This window comes from Lissotriton helveticus, chromosome 5_1 (genome assembly GCF_964261635.1).
Source record: "Lissotriton helveticus chromosome 5_1, aLisHel1.1, whole genome shotgun sequence".
In the NCBI taxonomy this organism is placed as follows: domain Eukaryota; kingdom Metazoa; phylum Chordata; class Amphibia; order Caudata; family Salamandridae; genus Lissotriton; species Lissotriton helveticus.
This window is the reverse complement of record NC_136065.1, coordinates 337,123,387-337,138,372: the sequence shown is the minus strand read 5'-3', so window position 1 is coordinate 337,138,372 and position 14,986 is coordinate 337,123,387. Positions and strand designations below refer to the sequence as shown.

Sequence of the window (14,986 nt, the reverse complement as noted above, 5' to 3'; positions counted from 1 at the left end):
CGTCCTCCAGGACTTTCTGGTGTGATTATTGGTTCGCAGACCCACCACTGGGGTTGGTATTGCTGGGGTATCTATTCTAAGGCAAGAAATCTATCACTAACGTGTCTCTTTCAGATGCACAAGTTACTACTTGTGTAAAGATATATCTGTAAGAGACATTAGTTAGTGATAGATTCCTTACCGACCCACCCATCTTCCCCGTTCTGCGAACCGATATCTAGGGTTAAGGTCACCCCCTTTCAGGGCCCTAGTTTCATGGCACCCGTGTTGGTTTTTATCATGGCTCTGCGTTTCTGGCGCGGAAAAGCTGTGTATAAGAACTGACATCAGCACGCGAAGGCGGCGTCTAAGTACTCCGACGTCATCATGGCGCCCACGATGCCGACAACGGATGCGGAGCCGCGGACGACACCTACCGACGCACATGGGTACTGATACACAAACAATTTCCGGATCCAGTCTTACGCCTGGGGATATTCTAAGGTAAGGAATCTATCACTAACTAATGTCTCTTACAGATATATCTTTACACAAGTAGTAACTTGTGCGTTAAGTGTTGTCTCTCGGTGGATCGTGTTGTGCATCCAGGCATGTTACTCTTTGACTAAAAAGGAACCTCCTGTTGGGCTGAGGGCCCATTCCACGCGGGCCATGGCGAGTACTACTGCCCTGGGCCGGGGAGTCCCCTTGCAGGACATTTGTCAGGCAGCTACGTGGGCCTCACTGCACACGTTCGCAAGACACTACTGCCTGGACAGCCAAGTCCGGAGGGATGGCTTCTTTGGCCGTTCCGTCCTCCAGGACTTTCTGGTGTGATTATTGGTTCGCAGACCCACCACTGGGGTTGGTATTGCTGGGGTATCTATTCTAAGGCAAGGAATCTATCACTAACGTGTCTCTTTCAGATGCACAAGTTACTACTTGTGTAAAGATTTATCTGTAAGAGACATTAGTTAGTGATAGATTCCTTACCGACCCACCCATCTTCCCCGTTCTGCGAACCGATATCTAGGGTTAAGGTCACCCCCTTTCAGGGCCCTAGTTTCATGGCACCCGTTTTGGTTTTTATCATGGCTCTGCGTTTCTGGCGCGGAAAAGCTGTGTATAAGAACTGACATCAGCACGCGAAGGCGGCGTCTAAGTACTCCGACGTCATCACGGCGCCCGCGATGCCGACGACGGATACGGAGCCGCGGACGACACCTACCGACGCACATGGGTACTGATACACAAACAATTTCCGGATCCAGTCTTACGCCTGGGGATATTCTAAGGTAAGGAATCTATCACTAACTAATGTCTCTTACAGATATATCGTTACACAAGTAGTAACTTGTGCGTTAAGTGTTGTCTATGTTTTGTACGTATCTTTCTTTTCTGATAGATACATCTGCCGTGTGGATTCCTCACCTTGTGAATATCCCCTTGCGTCAGCAACATTCGGAAATTATTTTTGTAGCTTCGCGCCGACGTGGTCCCAGACGTCATAGAGGCACGGCACCGCTCGCGACTCCGCTGACGTCACCGACGCCTATAATAGGCCCACGCCGGCGTGATGACATCAGTTCCCTTTTTTCCGCGTCGTCGACGCTAACGGTTTTCTGGGATCGTACTGTAGCTTCACAGTAACTTTGTTACTATTATTCTATTACTGTGTCTATCTCTATTTTCTTCGAGATGTCGTCGAAGAAGACTGGTTTTAAGGCTTGCGGTGAATGTGGCAAGACAATGTCTATTACCGACCCTCATGAATGCTGTGTCTGGTGCCTGAGTTCCGACCATGACGTCGAGGATTGCCCTTGCTGCAAGAAGATGACCCCGAAGGCTTTACGAGAGAGGGAGACGAAACTCCTCGTAGCAAAACTAAAGAATAAGAGTTAAAAAGTCGTCGAAGTCTCGATCTCGACGTTCGAGGTCTCGATCGAGGTCGCGCTCGGAGTCGTCTTCGGCTCATGCTTCGAAATCTTTGAGGAAGAAGCACAAGAAGAGGAGCCATGAGTCACGTCATCACTCAGAAAAGGACTCTAGTTCAAGACCGAAGTCCCAGGTCAAGCTTCTAAGTAAGGAAGTGGAAGTTTCGGAGTCGGAAGATCATAACTCTGTTGGTGAGGCTTCACATCCGAATTCGCCCGAGTCTCAGAAGCAGGTCCATTCTCCAGTTCCATCCAATCCTTCTGGTCAGGAGGATGAAGGTGAGGAGCAGGGGGCTGGTGAAGTCGAAGTTCCGGTGCCTGTGGGTTCGTCGACCCCGGTTCCTGGACTCGATGAAGAGGTCGACGTCGTATCGACTCCGCCTCCTCAGGAACAACCCAGAGGTCCATATCCAGATTTTCCGGCTCCAGGTCAGGATCCATCTCAGTTCCTGAACGCCATGTTTGGAGTTTTTTTTCCAGGGCAATGTTCCCGTCTGGTGCACCTGTTGGTCCCACGGGTCCTATGGCTTTTAACTTGGGTGTTCCCCAGGCTTATGCCCCTGCGCCCTTCATGCCTTTTATGCCGGCTATACCACCGCATTGGCATTTTCCAGCACCTCCTGTGTTGTCGACGCCGAAGCGCACGACTCCGACTCCGTCGACGCCGGTTCCATCGACGCCGGTGCCTACGACTCCGAAGCAGGATTCTGTTCGACCTCGGGTGAAACGACCTCATCCGACTTCGGGCTCGACGCCGGCCCGACCCCGTCGGAGTCGATTGCGATTCCTTCGACTTCTATCGTGAAGGAAAGGTCACAAAGAGAATCTCAGAGACTTCTGGAGGAAGAAAGATATCAGTATACAGATACTGAGGAAGGAGAGCTACAGGATTCTGAAGATCCTTTTGAGGACTTGGGTGAGGCCAGTGGGCTTGAACTGTCTCCTGAGTGGGATTTGGCTTCAGTGTCAAATGTACTGTCGAAAGATGTGATTCCTTATCACACCGTTATTAAAAAAGCAGCGAGTTTATTGAACATTACTCTGCCCACTGCTGATTATAAGCCAAATATTTTAACTGAGGTTCTTCATTCACCCTCCTCTGTTATTGAACCTATGTTACCCTTCAATGATGCTTTATCTGAGCCCATATATGAAGTCTGGAAGAAGCCTTTGTCTGCTCCTGCAGTTTCTAGGACAGTGGCGAGGAGGTACAGAGTTGCTCCAGGTGACCCCGAATTCTTGTCAACACACCCCCCTGCCTGAGAGTTTAGTTGTACAGGCTGCCTGCTTGAAAAGATCTGCTGGGGCTTTTCCGCAGGTTCCTGGGGATAAGGAATCCAGGAAGCAGGATCAAACCGCTAAGAAAGTCTTCTCTTCAGCCAGTATGGCGCTTAAGTCAACTAACGCAACTTGTCTGATGGGAAGGTATATTCATGCCTTGATGGATTCTGTCAAGCAGTTGATTCCGAAAATCCCTGAGGAAGAGAAAAAAGATTTTCAGGAGGTGATATCGGACACTCAGGCAGCTGCGAGGCAAGTGATTCAGATTGGTCTGGACACTGCTGATTCGGTGGCGAGGGTCATGGGCTCTTCCGTGGCCACTAGGAGGGCTGCCTGGCTTAAATCATCGGAGTTCTCTGCAGACGTTCAGTCTGTTTTGATGAACTTGCCTTTTGATGGCTCAGGATTGTTTGGCAAGAAGGCTGATGCTGCCTTGGAACGTTTTAAAGACAGAGCCACTGCGAAATCAGGGGTACTACTGGAAGACGCTTCAGAGGGTTTGGCAGATCTTCCTTTCGTTCTTACAGAACATCTCAGCAACAGCAGCAGAATACGCTGTACAAATCGTACAGGGGCAGGCAAAGATCCCGCACTAGAGGTCGTCAAGCTTCCTCCTCCTCTTCCTCCTCCCCTTCCCAACCCCCTGCCAACGCAGCAAAGCAGCCCTAGATCAGCCATTCCGGATCATGTGGTCCCAGTGGGGGGTCAGCTTACACATTTTCTACAAGATTGGGAATTAATAACATCGGATCTTTGGGTTCTCAATCTTGTAGAGAATGGGTATGCACTTCCTTTCCAGGAGTTCCCTCCCAATTACCCTCCTTGCCAGGGTTATTGTTCGGAGGACCACCTGCTTCTCCTGCAGGAAGAAGTCCTGGCATTGTTCCGAAAAGGTGCGATAGAGGTGGTTCCAGAGCAGGAAAGGGGTCAGGGGTGCTACTCCCGGTATTTCCTGATCCCCAAGAAAGATGGCAGGCTTCGGCCAATCCTGGACCTCAGAATTTTGAACCTTTACCTGAAACAGGAAAAGTTCAAGATGCTCACTCTTGCACAGGTTCTTCAAGCGCTGCTGGAAGAAGACTGGATGGTGTCGATCGACTTGCAGGATGCGTATTTTCATATTCCCATCTTGAAGTCGCACAGGAAGTATCTCCGTTTTACGGTTGGGTCACAACACTACCAGTTTGTGGTCCTTCCGTTTGGTCTTACTACTGCACCTCGAGTTTTCACCAAGGTGATGGCAGTGGTGGAAGCTCATCTCAGGAGAACGGGGATACATGTGTTTCCGTATCTAGACTGGCTGATCAAAGCGGAGTCGCCGGAGAAGGTGCTCCATCATCTGCAAGAGACAACTCAGTTGTTGCACAGGTTGGGTTTTTCGATAAATGTACCCAAGTCTCACCTGGTGCCCTCACAGCGCAACCTGTTCATAGGTGCGGTACTGGACACTACTGTGTGTCGTGCATTCCCTCCTCCTCAAAGGATTCGCGACATACAGGAAATGATTCCTTTGTTCTACAATGGAGCGGTCGTTCCAGTCCTGAAGGTTCTTCGCCTGCTCGGTCTGATGGCTTCTTGTATTCTGTTGGTCAACCATGCACGCTGGCACATGAGGGCACTCCAGTGGTGCCTCCGCAGGCAGTGGTATCAGCACAACGGAGATCTCAGGGAGTCCGTGAAGATCTCCAGAGAAACTGCAGCGGATCTGTCTTGGTGGAGCGTGGAAGGCAATCTATCACAAGGGAAGCCTTTCCAACTTCCTCCATCGGTTGCCACAGTGATATCGGATGCGTCCACTCTCGGGTGGGGTGCTCATCTGGGGGACCTGGAGGTCTTTGGTCTCCAGAGGAAAGGTTGCTTCACATCAACCTTCTAGAATTGCGGGCGATACGTTTGGCGCTCAAGGCCTTCCTCCCTTCCCTTCGCGGTCGTTCGGTTCAAGTCCTGACGGACAACACGACCGCGATGTGGTATGTCAACAAACAGGGAGGAGTAGGGTTGCAGTGTCTCTGCAGAGAGGCTCTGCGTCTCTGGTCCTGGGTTCAGGACCATCAGATTTGTCTGATGGCAAATCATCTGGCCGGAGTTCAGAACGTTTGTGCAGACAGTCTCAGTCTGCAGTTCTCTGCCGATCACGAGTGGAGGCTCCATCCAGGGGTAGTTCACGACATCTTTCAGATGTGGGGGACTCCTCGGGTGGACCTGTTCGCCACTCGCGAGAATGCTCACTGCCTGTCATTCTGCAGCCTCCAGTATCCGAGGCAAGGAGCCTTGGGGGACGCGTTTCAGTTGAGTTGGTGCTCGCAACTCCTTTACGCGTTTCCTCCCATACCTTTGATTCCTTGGGTTCTGAGGAAAATTCGCCAAGACCGGGCCCAAGTCATATTGATCGCCCCGGATTGGCCAAGAAGGGTGTGGTACTCAGACCTTCTCCACCTCTCCTCCGCCGCTCCGTCTCCCTCACAGGGCAGATCTCCTCTATCAGATGGAGGGGCAGGTTCTACACCCCCACCTCCAGACCTTACACCTTCATGCCTGGAGATTGAACGGGGCAACCTGAGTTCTTTTTCTCTCCCGCCTGATGTAGTGGATGTCATTTTGTCTGCCAGGCGTGACTCCACTAAGTCCATCTATTCTTATAGGTGGTCGAAATTTGTTACTTGGTGCAGGGAGAAGTCTTTAGACCCTTTGAGGGCCCTTTGAGGGCCCATTTATCTGATGTTCTCCAGTTTGCCCTTTCTCTGGCACAGCAGGGTCTTGCTGTGGCCACGGTGAAGGGTTATCTTTCTGCGCTGTCGGCTTTTATCTGTTTGCCTGACCAGCCTTCTCTTTTTAAATCTCCTATAGTTTTAAGGTTTTTGAAGGGCCTCACGAATAAGTTCCCTCCTACTCCTTTTATTGTGCCTCAGTGGGACTTAAATCTTGTATTGACATTTTTAATGGGTGCTCCTTTTGAGCCTCTTCACAAATGTCCTATGAGGCTTCTGACTTTCAGAACGGTTTTCCTCGTTGCAATAACCCCGGCAAGGAGGGTAAGTGAGCTTCAAGCTCTTAGTCACAAGCCCCCTTTCTTGACCATTCATGCTGATCGAATGGTTCTTAGGACCAGGGCTGCTTTTCTGCCTATCCACCTTGGTCAATCCATTACCCTTCCTACCTTTTATCCTCCCCCACACCCTTCCAAGGAGGAGGAGAGATTACACCGTCTGGACCCCAAGAGGGCGGTGTCTTTTTACCTGGACAGGACTAAAAAGACTGTTGTTTTGATGATCAGCTCTTTATTGGCTTTGCTGGCTGCAAGAAAGGAAGAGCGGTCCATAAGAGGACTTTATCAAGATGGATCGTCCTCTGTATTAAGATCTGCTACTCTTTGGCCGGTAAGGAACCTCCAGAGGGTATAAGGGCTCATTCTACAAGAGCTAAATCATCAACCTCAGCATTAGCTAGAGGTGTGCCTGTTGAGGATATTTGTAGAGCGGCAACTTGGTCTTCCCTCCACACATTCGCGAAGCATTACTGCTTGGATTCCGAGGTGAGGAGGAACGGTCATTTTGCACGCTCTGTCCTTCAGGATTTCCTGGTCTAGAAGAGTGGACACCCTCCTCCGGGAGTGGGGACTGCTGTGGGACTCTATTCACAAGGTGAGGAATCCACACGGCAGATGTATCTATCAGAAGAACAAGTTACTTACGCTTTTTCTGGTAGATACAATATCTGCCTGTGGATTCCTCACTGACCCACCCGCCTCCCCGTTGTCCACTCTTCTATGCCAGGAGTTTCTATTATGTATTTGTTTATTTCAAATGTTTTGTTGCATTTGCTTCACACTGTGTGTTACCCTGATATGTGTACTGCGTATGCTGTGTATATATCTACTGTCATCGGTCCGTCCGTGTGCCTCGAAGGCACGGAAAAAAGGGCGGAACTGATGTCATCACGCCGGCGTGGGCCTATTATAGGCGTCGGTGACGTCAGCGGAGTCGCGAGCGGTGCCGTGCCTCTATGACGTCTGGGACCACGTCGGCGCGAAGCTACAAAAAGAATTTCCGAATGTTGCTGACGCAAGGGGATATTCACAAGGTGAGGAATCCACAGGCAGATATTGTATCTACCAGAAAAAGCGTTACCGAAGGTAAGTAACTTGTTCTTCTTTTCTCCCAACTGTCCTTTTCTAGAGCTACTTCTTTTCCTTTTATGCTTCAAACTTTATTTCCTCTTCTTTGTCTTTTCCCTTTCAACTACGGCTAACATTAATCATTTTTAACTTGTTTCATTTAATGTTAAGTTTCTGACATCCTGTAAAAAGTACAAAAATGTTAGGTTATTTAGGTAGTCATAAAGCAGATATTTGCTTCATTCAAGAGACACATATTGAAGATAAAGTTTGGGCTGTTGTAAAGAAAAGAGGGTTGGTTCTATTTTTTACTCTCCTGCTATGGGCAAAAAAATGGCGTTGCTATCCTTTTCGCATAAAGATTGCATTGTTAAATATTAAGTAAATCTTCAGACCCGAAAGGTAGATGTGTTATAGCAAAAGGTGAAATTCGAAGATAGTTATGTTTTTAATTAACCAACAGTTGATGACCCAAATTTTTTGTCTATTCTAAACACAGAAGTTCTCAAGTTGGGTAATGCCCCACTTATAGTTGGACGAGAATTCAACCTTGTGAGTGACCCTTTATTAGATAGATTATCTCACACTAAATGTTGTCCACCTAGAGCATTTTTACTCTAAAATATTTTTTTTTAAACCCCTAAATTGGGGGATATATGGCTGAATTATCCTACTATTATTACAGCTTATAAAGCGTTCGGCTCCCTCCAACGGAAGTGTCCCGGCGCTAGTAGTGCAAAAAGACCTTGGAAGGCAGTCTGGGAAACGTGGAACACTATGGAAAACGTAAGTGTCATGTTTTTAATGCTTTCTTGAACATAGACTCCGAAATGGATTTTCTCAAATGTGTGTATCTATAAAATGTTCACTCTTTTCTCATAACTTCCTTCTTATTCAAGATTAGACTATCTATTAATTTCTCAACAATTAATTCAGTTGTTACCCCTAATGTCTGGAGTTTCGATATTTCTGACCAATTTACCTCAATTTTTAAAGCTCAATCCAGATTGTGTATGAACACTAACATTATTCTGAATGAATGTAATAAACCAACATTTTTTAAATGCTCTTCAAGATTACTTTCAGCTTAACCCAGAAGGCTCTACGTCTATGGTGAATCGATGAGATGCTTATAAACTTATATTAGAGGGACTTCCATTTCTGTTATGGCGCATGAAAACAAAACTTTCAATTCTAAAATTAAAGACAAAATTCAAAAAACTTTTCATTACTTCTAATGATCCTCAATTTAAAATAAAATTACAAAAATTGTGTTAGGAATTTAATTACATTTTAAGTAAAAGAGCTGGTATACATCTTTCTAACTCTAAAGCCAAATTTTGTTTCACTGCTAACAGATCTGGTCGACTCTTGGGCAACTATTTACGTATTAAAAAAGAAAAAACTCAAAAATTCAATTCATCAGACGTTAGGATGTATAGTTACAAGATTAGGCACACTCATGCATTGGTCGCTTACTATTCGTAAGATTGAATGGTGTTGGGCAGGGTTGGAGCGACACATATGTATGCAGACGAAATATCACCCTGAAAAGAATCTTCTGGTTGTAATATGTACATGCATTTTCAATAAAAAGTTTATAAAAAAAAAAAAATTTAAATTCATGGTCCCAATGGAAAAATTGCATTGTCACAAAAAGATATTAATGAATCTTTAAATTATTACTCAAATCTATATAATGAGCATCAATTAGATGATCCTTCCCTGATTGATAGTTTATTTACCTGTGGATTACCTAAAGTTCTGCATCCGACCAAAGATTAATTAGATTTGCCTGTTACTCAAGAAGAAACACAATTTGCTCTTAAATCTCTTAAACAATTTGATTTTCACCTAATTCCTCATTTGTTTAAACTTTTTACTTTTTTTAGTGCTTCTGGTTCAACTTCAGGTTCCTTTATTGAAGCTTTGATTATAGTTCTACCAAAACCTAACAAAGACCCGACACTTGTATCAAATTACTGCCCTATTTCCTTAATAAATCAGGATTGTAAACTACATGCTAAAATTCTTGTAACCAGACTGACCTCTGTGTTGGATTCTCTTATCCATCCTGATCAATCTGGTTTCATGAAAAATAGATATTCTGTTAATAACACAAGTTTTGTTGCATGCTATTGAACAAGGATCTAATCTATCCTTTCCATCTGGAGTTTTTGATAAAATTCATTGGCAATTTTTATTTCATACTTTAACTGCATTTGATTTTGGTGATTTGTTCATTCGTATATCTGTTCCCTACTCTAGCCCTACCGCTCGCTTATTTATTAATGGTCACATTTCAAATCCGTTTCTTTTTTTTTTTTAGAGGTACCAGACAAGGTTGCCCACTGTCTCCGCTACTATTTAGTCTTGTTATCGAACCTTTACTCACTTCCATTAGAAAATGTAATGATATCGCTGGTATTAGTATTAAAGAGGTCACCATTAAAACATTAGCATATGAAGATGATATACTTTTGTTTATTAGTAATCCTGAATCCTCACTTCCTCCTTTGTTAGATATTATCTCCTCAAATTCCTTTATTTTAGGTTATACGTTAAATATCTATAAAAATAAATGTTCCCCTTAAATCTTCACTGTACCCCAGATATGTTACCCATAAAAGAAATAGTCTGGCGAAGAGATGAATTCAAATACCTTGGTATTTTGTTCTCTTCATCTATGAAAAAACAATTACATTAAATTGTGAGTCTATTATAAATTATAGTAATGATAAATTATCTAAATGGTCTCCACTTCACCTTTCCTGGTGGGGTGAAATGGACTCAATAAAAATGAATATAGCTCCTGGACAAACGTTATTCTCTAGCTATGATACCCGATCAATTTCCTATGTACTTTTATAAAACTGTTAATCAGCATGTTTCTAAGTTTCTTTGGAGAAAAAAAATCCCCTCGCATAGCTATAAAAAACAAAGAATGGCAAACCGTAATGGAGGATTTGGTATGCCAGATTTTTTTTTAAATATAAAGTGTTTATCTCAAAACAAAGCTCTTTGGTTTAGTCACTCCCACCTTAATATCTTCCTACATGGCTTCTTAAAGAAAATTAGTGGCTCCGTATCCACTGTCTACTTTGCTAATCATGTCCAACAATTCAATATTTAATAAATCTACTATTTTGAAATCCACAAAGTTAATATTAAATGATTTAGATTATTTTTTTCTATCAACTATTTTAAATACTGTAGAGATGTCATTATGGTACAATCCACGACTAAAACTTTTGCGATCTGTCAAAGTTTGGCATTCATGGATTAACACAGGCATTTTTTACCTAAAATATATTTACCATGATAATACTTTTATATCGTTTGATGTATTACAGGCAAAATTCCACTTCCCTTCTTCTGATTTCCCTAAATATGAACTTTTATGTAATTCTATACTAGACTCCTTTCCTAATTATATTCCTTCAATTATGAAATCAGATTTAACAATTTATGTTCAAACTGTTTACTCTTCCTCTCATGCTGTTTCATTAATGTTAAAGAAGCTGAATACATTTCAAGGTAACAATATTGATACAATTTCAAAGCTTTGGAATGATGAACTTTCAATATCTTTTTCATATGATACATGGAAAAAAATATGGTTGAACAATATTTCAGGATGGCTACCTGTATCACTTTAGCAAATAACTTCTTATATTCTGTTTATTTATTATGGACCCCCTTATTTGTATTATTGTTTTGTTTTTCATGCTTTAACTTAGTTGGTTGGGGTTGGGTTTTTCACCTGTAAGTTTGCTATGGGGGATAGGTGGCGGGAGGAGGGGGTTGTGGGTTGTTTCAAAGCTTGCTGGTTACACAGCTTAGTGGATTTAGTAAGTGACAGTGCAGGAACAGTAGTACAGATGCAGGTACTGGCAGAGATTGGGCTGTTAGGAAATGGCTAACAAAGTACAACCGGAAGCACAGATTGTATTAATGACTTGGAATGTGAGGGGCCTCGGTAATACTTGCAAGTGCAGGTTTGTGGCTAATTACATGCAGCGTCCTCAAGTTGACGTTGCCTTTGTGCAAGAAACTCAACTGAACCCTTCCGCGAAATCAGCTTTTGCAAGTGGCTGGGGAGTGCACTGATACTAAGCTAGATATAGCTCGTATGCAAGGGGGGGTGGCGATCTTCATACACAAAAGAGTACCATTCAGGGAGGTAGAGGTTGTACCAGGATCCTGGGGGGTGATTTCTCCTGCTAAAAGGTTACCTGTTGGAACATTCCGTACTGTTTGTGAATGTGTATTTGCCAAATGTTGATGACCCTGAGTTCTTTGAGTCCATTCACACACACATCACATGCATGAGGGTGGATGAGATTGGCTTGGGGGGAATTTTAATGTAATGCTAGATCCAGTGCACGACGGCAACACCACTACGGTGGTAACCAAACCTAGGAGGGCATTGCTAGATATTGTCGATAGCAATGGGCTGGTAGATACATGGCGATACCGAAACACCAGTCAGGACGGATTCACGCACTACTCCGCACCATATAACAGGTGGACCCAACTAGATTACTGGTTACTGTCACCCAGTTTGATGCTGTGGGCTACCGGTATGTCCACTCTCCCACTTATATTATCAGATCATTCTCCGGTATTGGCAGAACTCCGAGTTGCGGGTGGGGGGGAACGTCCATGGCGGTTCCCTGATATGGCACTGAAAGATACGGTCTTTTTTGCAGAACTAGGTGCAGGGATCAGCGAATATTTCACATTGCATGAGGGATCAGTGACATCCAAAGCCACACTATGGGAGGCATTCAAGGCGTATGCTAGAGGAGTGTGCATATCAGAGTGCAATGATCCTAAGGGACTTGAGGCGCACAATTGCGAGCATTGAAAAGCAATTGGCAGATGTAGATTAGCAGGACAGTCGCCCTGCCGCTCCCTCTAGTCTACAGCAGCGCGAGGCCCTTCTGGCAGAGTTTCGGGTGACAGTGGCGCGCAAGACGCATTATCTTGGTAAATATGCAATAGCCAGACGATATGGGGAGGGTGAACGTCCAGGTCGGACCCTTGCTAACTTACTAAAACGGGGAGCGATAACCCGCATATAATTGGCAATGTGGGTATTTTGCGAGAAGTGCTCGCATACTACACATCCTTGTACTCCTCCAGAATGACTGTGCAACCAGGGCCTATGCAGACTATCTCAACGAGGTCTCAATGGTCTGGATGGAAAAAGCTCATCAGGAGTTTCTCGCAGAGCCCTTCTCAAAAGATGAGGTGATTGATGCCATAAATGTGCTGGGTGGCTCCAAGGCTCCGTGACTTGATGGGTTCACCGCCTGTTTTTATAAACAGTATAAGGATGTTCTTGCGCCCTACCTAATTGATGTATGTCAGGAAGCCATAGACGCTGGAGTGCTCCCACCTACCCTTAGAGAGGTGGTGGTTATCTTGCTCCCAACGCCAGGCAAGGATCCGTTGCGTTGCGGGTACTTGCAGATGTCTGTCGCTCTTAAACTTCGATAATAAGGATTTGGCCAAAATGTTGGCTACTAGCACTTATAATTGAAAAGCTGATCTCACCTGCTCAATCTGGATCTATCCCTCAGAAATCAACAGCGCTAAATCTACGTATGTTATTTGCAACACTGCATAGAATAGATCCTTCAGTCCCAGCAGCCGTGGTGCTGCTCGATGCAGAGAAGGCCTTTGACTCACTTGAATGGCCTGTCCTCTATGCCACAATGAGCAGAATGGGCGTGCCGTACCGGTTCCTGGCAGTGGGTCGGCTGTTGTACGTGCAACCTAAGGCGCGCGTTTGCCTTAACGGAACACTGTCACCTGAATTCCTACTCACACTCACTGCCCTTTAACCCCCCTTATTATTTGTGCTGGCCTTAGATGGTGCGACACTTACAGGAGCGACATAGCCATAAGGGTTTACAGTTTAATACGGGCCCGCTGCGGCTCACACTATATGCGGATTGCATTGTTATACGTATGACATCCAGATAATAACCTGGTGCCACTGCTGCTATGGCAACCTCTGGACTGTGCATTAACTCGGAAAAGTCGGAGGTGTTTCCATTGACTGTGGCACCATGTAGCAAATTGTGGGATTACCCCCTGGCCTGGTGTGAGGAATCCGTTAAATATCTTGGGATTTACATCCATAGGGAGAAGGATCGTATCCTACAACTAAACTATGGCCCAGTGCTTGAAATACAAGGGCAAAACATTGAGAGGTGGCTGTCCTTGCCTCTTTCCATGGCTGGGAGAATAGCTTTTGTTAAGATGGTGGTCCTCCCACAATTTCTGCATCTTTTTCTAAATATCTCAATCCCACTGTACAACGGCTTCTTTTCCAACCTTCCTACTAGGCTAATTCGTTTGGTGTGGGCAGTAAGCAGCCCCGCATCAGCTGGGATGCCCTCATGTTTCCATATGAGAGGGGAGGGTTTGGGGTACCAAACGTTCACGTTTATTGTCTGGTGGCACAGGCGAGTGTTGCATGTCTCTGGTACCATGCGGACATATGAGTCCCCTATTATAGGCCAGAAGCTGACTTTGCTCTTCCCGCATCTCTCGGGACCCTGCTGCCAGTTGGCTACCTGCGGGACCCTAATGATATCCAAACACTATCTACTACTAGTGGGGCCGTGGCACAAACTATTAAAAATCGCCGGGTCACGGATTTTGTATTCACCTGCACTGCCAGTGGCAGGTAATGGTTAGATCCCTATCCTGCAGGAAACACTTTTGAAATGCACACTTGCCAAATTTCATCTAGTGACTTTCGGAGAACTTTTCCCTAAAGGACATATATTCTCCCGTACGGAAGATCCCCGTTTCCGTGATGCAACTGTTCTGGATCACTTAGCTATCCGCTTGAACCCCCTCAGTTCCCCCTTTTAACGGGTACCGTTAAGGATGGGGATGGCAGACGTCTTATGGCTAGAATATACAAAGCTACACTGGCTATGCTACCCTCTCAAGGTGCGGGGTGCGTGTGTCCTGGGAGCGTGATCTTGGTCACCCATCACGACACAATGGAGCAGATGCTGTGCGCAAATCCGCTGAGTCTCCCCGAATCACAAGCATAAACTTACATTTTACATTTCTATGGGTGGCATATAAATCACTGGGTGTGCTCCACTGCATAGACCTGTCTAGGTCACATTTATGCCTGAAATGTCACTCTCCGGATGCGGACTTCACACACCTTACATGGACGTGTGCAAGACGGGCAGATTTTGGGCAGCAGTATTTGTGGAGATTTCCAAAATGAGCGACTTTACCATCACGCCCACACCCCTAATGGTGCTACTTGGATATACACACGACCTCCCCAGTTCCAAACGACATTTTGTTGCTATTGCGTTGCTTATTGCTAAGCGGGAAGTGGCCATAAACTGGGGCAGTAGGCGTACACCAACAGTTAAGTCATTGCTGTGCAGTATGACATACTGTAACACTAACAGCGACACTTGTGCACAATTGCAGCTGCCCGCGGCGAGACCCCTGGATATATGGCAACCACTGCACTTGTATTTCCGGGACACACCAGACATTGCAGACACGCCAGTGTCCTCACAACCTAGAAATGTAGCCCATGGGGCAGGGAGAGACGTATTAAAGGTATATGAGGTATTGAATCCGTTGTAAACTTTTGATAATCGTGATACCCCCCTTCTGCATC

At 45.3% G+C, this 14,986-nt stretch overlaps 1 long non-coding RNA gene across 1 annotated transcript in view; it reads left to right on the top strand.

Annotated features, from left to right (window-relative positions):
- The first annotated feature begins 7,997 nt into the window (after positions 1-7,997).
- Positions 7,998-14,986, top strand: part of LOC144754522 (uncharacterized) — a 103,436-nt gene continuing 96,447 nt past the window's right edge. Inside the window, exon 1 of the long non-coding RNA XR_013594735.1 lies at positions 7,998-8,094. This is a non-coding gene — a long non-coding RNA (uncharacterized LOC144754522). The remainder of the gene's footprint in view (positions 8,095-14,986) is intronic.